Raw genomic sequence first — 5,197 nt, 5'->3', positions numbered from 1 at the left:
AAGTTTTAGTGGCATTTAACGAGAATGAAATTTCTAGATGAAGTCACTAGTAAAAGCTATTAATTAAGGTGTTAATTATTCGTATGCCAACTCACGTAAAAGAAAAAAATGATCGGTAGAGAGAGGAATATGAATAATGCTATCCTTAATTACCTTGATTATACATTCTAAATAAGTCTAGAGAGGAGGATAAAACTAAGTTTAATCGGGAATAATTTAGAAGAGGAAATGGTGATTCGCGGAATGACGGAAAGATCACGCATAGTCAAGATTGACGATTAAAAATACCCGTAAGTAATATTCAGAAAAATGAATGTACTATGAGAAATAAGGGAAATCATCGTACAGAGAAATATTTATTCAGTAAATGATGAATGTCCCGTGTGTATAGTCGTCATAAAAACGTGGGAAAGACGAAGACCTTCCTGTAAGGGCCGTAGCGAGAGACCAGCAATAGAGTGCTGCAGGCCCAAGTTTTTAGGGGTAGTTAATTTAGGAGAAGAGAGATTATTATGTGGCGAACTAATGGGAGAGAGCTGCTTTCATAATGAGCAATGTAATGTGAAACCAATACTTTTAGGAAAGACATATGACACTATGGTGAACATTGTTATCGATTCTAGTAGTGATATTACTGTTTAATTCTTAGGCATCACAGGAGGAAAGGGAAAGAAAATTAAGGAAGAAACATTTATAGCTTTAAGCTGGGTACACTAAATTTTTTTCATAAGTCGTTAATAGTAACAACAGTACAGCATGTAACTGGGCGGGGTACCTCTTCATCTTTGCTGTCTGTTTCAAATATGTTTGTGATGAATCCTTCTTTAAACTTGACAGGGATCTCCTCACCACTAAGAGAGAGTTTAAAAAGCTTTGCAAGGTGTTGAAATAACAATTTTGGTCCGGCCTTCAACAATTCTATATATACAAGTCCAAGTCCTGGTACTCTGCCATTTTTCAATTGTTTAATCGTATCCTACGCTTTCGCTGTTGTTGTCTACTGGATTTATGTGTCATATTCGCTGCCTGCAAAGGAGCAAATATCCTGAAATTCGGATCGATCTCCTCTAAACAATACTTCATTGTATGTCTTCCATCTGTCTAGGCGTATTAGCTGTAGATTTATATTACTTCTGTCATTTGTTCTTAGATGATTATCACCTTCCATGCTTCTCTGGACTTTGAATTTCCTATGTAGTTATTAATTTATTCACATTTTAAGTTCCACATAGCATTTTTTCTCTAATTACTGCTTTCTTTGCCTCTCCTCGCAGACTTACATACCTACTTCTCTCATCAGTGCTACTGCTCATAAGCTATCTGTTATATTCCTCCGTTTTCTCCTTCACCTTTGCGGCAATACCATCCTCCCGCCAATCACTTTTAAATTTGCCACATGTGTTCTCTACTGCTCCTAGACTTTCAAAGGCAGCTTTATTAATAGTTCTCACAGTTGCCTTGTACGCTGACGTAGCTTCCCACTCAATCTAAGCTTAGCTTCCCACTCAATCTAAGCTTGTAGAGGAGGCAACAGAAGGATCCTGCAGTAAACTTAACTTATATATGCTACGGTTGGTCCAGCTTCTCTCCATTCTCATTACAATTGTTTAGGCACCAACTAGTTTTTGAAAGGGAAACCAAACTGCAACCGGGCGAGGTGGCGCAGTGGTTAGCACACTGGACTCGCATTCGGGAGGACGACGGTTCAATCCCGTCTCCAGCCATCCTGATTTAGGTTTTCCGTGATTTCCCTAAATCGTTTCAGGCAAATGCCGGGATGGTTCCTTTGAAAGGGCACGGCCGATTTCCTTCCCCATCCTTCCCTAACGCGAGCTTGCGCTCCGTCTCTAATGACCTCGTTGTCGACGGGACGTTAAACACCACTAACCTAACCTAACCTAACCAAACTGCACAGCGAAGTAGTAAATGGTCAGATCCACATTTCGCTTCCGTGTAGACTCTGGAATCCTCCACTTTTGTCCGATTGCTTTCTTTCTCGATATCATAATCAGTTACAGATTGTAACTTCCTTGTAGGCGTATTTATGGAGCTTTTTATGTTGAAAAAAAAACCATTTCATATCTTAAGACTGTACTATCCACGCCGGCCGGAGTGGCCGAGCGGTTCTAGGCGCTACAATCTGGAAGTGCGTGACCGTGTGGTGCGTGGGTTTGATCTGATATTCTGTGGCTCCTGCAAGATGCAATTTCCACCCCAACACTACTGCAGAAGTCAGACAGACACGCCTAACGTTCTAAAGAGAAATGCCTGAAAAACTTTCAGCAATAAATATCTTCTGGAGTTGTCCGCTGTAAGGAAATGACACAAAAATTCACAAACTTTCTTACGTAACTAGTGGGATACTTGGGTACTGGAGTGGTGCTAGTTAGTGTAAGAAAAACATGAAACTAATGAAAATTATTATTTATTTTGCAAAAATTCTGAGAAATCACAATAGCACTTTTAGTTATGAATTCAACAAGTTATATCCTGGTTATTTGCGGAATGTGAAGTTACCTCTCAAGGATAGGATTCGCTAATGAAATTTTTATACAAAGTTTAAGATTTGTATTGACTTGGCAGAAAGGCTGAGGGGCGCGCCTACTCAAGTTGAATAATTATCCTTTAGAATGTTGCTAGGTACAGTCGAGGCTGTCGCGTGTGAAATGCAGTGAAGTGTACTGTTGTGGAGGAAATATGGGGCTCGCAATAGCTGTAGCGCACAATACTGTAAGCTGCGATGACTGCTGTCTGCTCCGCTCGCTGCTGACAAATAAGATAACTCTCGTTCTATCTGGACTGACCTTCGCCAATCAAACTCTCCCTACGCCTTGATGAAGTCAAGGATTCCTATTCGCCCCTAATCTAACTATTGGCGTGGTACACCGGTCAGATAACCAGTCCACCGCGATGCCACTCAAAAATTCGCTCGCAGGCGTTTAACTATAACACCGCATAATAACTGTGTCAACCAACACGCGGAGGACCCTTCGCGACCCTCCGACTCTTGCACCGCCGCCCTTCGGGGAGAACCGCGTCGGGAACGCCGCTCGTCCCGGCCCCCCGTCGCGCATAATGCTCTGCCCACCTCGCAACGGGCGGAGGATCGCTTGAAACGCGCCAACCGCCACAAATCGCCGGTGGACACCACCAGCACTGAAACCGATCATCATGAAGACTGTCCACCGTCGCGTGTCAGGGTCCGTTCATTCGCGGCGTCGTCGCCGTCGTCGTCCGACGATTCACCTGACCGCCTAGTAATTGATCTTTCTCGCAGTGAGGCGGCGAACACATCGGCTCTGTCTGATCACCACCCGGCTGTACCTGCACCTCTTTCTACGCCGTCCCGCCACCGTGGCGAGTCTTCTGGACACCCTGACCCAGTCGGAGAGTCCTCTGGCCGTCGCTCCAGACGCCCCTCCGCCCACGCGGGCTGTGGTGGCAGCGGATCGTGTTTCGATACCCCCCTGCCGGGGGACGCCGCACCGGATGGTCCTGTGGATGAGGAAATGACTCATGCTCCCGACCCTCCTTCTCAAGAGATCCCATCAAGCCCTCTGAAGAAAGAGAGGATACCCCCCATTGTGGTATATAATGTCACTAATTACACGAAACTGAACACTGAGCTCCAGCGGCTCATTGTCGGCCAATTAAGAGCTGTTTACCAAAAAGATCATGTGAAATACCTGCTTGACAGTAGGGACGACTATCTTATCATTCTCGATTTCGTAAAATCAAAGGCGGTGCCTTACTTTACCCACCAGACGTCGGATAACCGCCGCACCAAAATCGTCATCAAGGACTTGCCACCAGAGGTTACGGCAGAGGAGGTCTAGGAGGAACTGCTTCGACTCGATTTCGAAGATCCTTTGGTCCACCAGTATAGCAAGAGGAATCCTGAGACCAGGGCATTGATCCCCTGCCCTACCCATGTGTTCTCCCTTTTCCGGAGGGAGGACATAGAGCGGATTTACCAAATCCGGTATCTTCTGTACACGAAAGTCCGGATTGAATCGTACGAGAGCTGCAACGGGCCAGCCATCTGTCGCAAATGCCAACGTTTACGACATACTGGGAATTACTGCTCCCTGCCGTTGCGGTGTGTTAAGTGTGCTGGCCCACATCTAGTGGAGAACTGCACACTCCCTGCTTTGGAGAAACCTACCTGTGCCAGATGTTTGGGAACGACGCACGATCCCCACCACATGGCATCCTGGAGAGGGTGCCCTCTTTACCAGAAGGCACTGAAGTCTTCTCGTCCACCCAAAAAGAAACCAAGAACAAATCGACCTCCCCCACCGCTAAGGGACATGACCAACTACCCTGTTTTGCGGGGTCAGCCAGGTGCACTGTCCTCAGCAGCCACTCTGGTACCAGCCACTCAGGCACCAGATGGTTCGGTGGCTCCTGTGCCCCTTCCTGCCCAGACTCCCACGACGTCCTTTGCTGCTGCAGCCCGGTCTCCTCCTCATTGTCTGTCTTCCGTGACGGCTCCCACTGCTCACCAACTACAGGAGCCAGCTGCAGCTTCCTCCAGTCCATCTGTGGCTCTATCTCAGCCTTCTGCCCCTACCCCCACTCTGCCTACTACTACACCTGCTCCTGCGCGCCGTAGGGGCAAGCAGACCACCCGGGACCCTGCCCCAGTGGTGGAGACTGATGCGTCCTTTCGGGCGGACATGCGTGAAATCCTCCAGGTCATCTCCTTATTCACGAAACCCCACATCCGGGCTGTTATTCGTGACACTGCACAAAAAATCCGTCAGTCGGAGGACGGGCTCTCCAAGGTCATCGCCCTAGTGGAGGGGCTTAGTCAAATATTGTTGTAATGGCGAATGGACCTCCACACCACCACCAGCCCCCTCGGGATCTTGTCACTTGCATTTTTAATGCCAATGGCATAAAACGTATGAAGACAGAATTGAACACCTTCCTCCATGACTATCGTGTGGATGTTTTACTGGTCACAGAAACACACCTCAAACCGGCAGACGATTTCCGCCTTCGCAACATGGTGTGTTACCGCTCTGACCGCCTCGACCGCCGTGGTGGAGGCACAGCTGTATTCCTCAACAAAGCTCTTGTCCATACCCAAGAGACTCTCCAGCCAATGGAACACATAGAGGCCACAGCAGTTACCATCTCCACACGCCTTGGTGCCATTACCTTTGCAGCAGCGTATTTGAGCCCAAACAAG

General features: G+C 47.2%; 1 non-coding gene across 1 annotated transcript; it reads left to right on the top strand.

The window, feature by feature from the left end:
* The first annotated feature begins 1,651 nt into the window (after positions 1–1,651).
* Positions 1,652–1,724, top strand: Trnaa-cgc. Its single transcript has one exon. It is a non-coding gene; the product is annotated as a tRNA-Ala (tRNA).
* Positions 1,725–5,197: the final 3,473 nt, after the last annotated feature.

The sequence above is a fragment of the Schistocerca piceifrons genome, chromosome 2 (assembly GCF_021461385.2).
Source record: "Schistocerca piceifrons isolate TAMUIC-IGC-003096 chromosome 2, iqSchPice1.1, whole genome shotgun sequence".
Taxonomy (NCBI): Eukaryota; Metazoa; Arthropoda; class Insecta; order Orthoptera; family Acrididae; genus Schistocerca; species Schistocerca piceifrons.
Note: the sequence above shows the minus strand (reverse complement) of the source record. Positions and strands in the feature narration are given on the sequence as shown.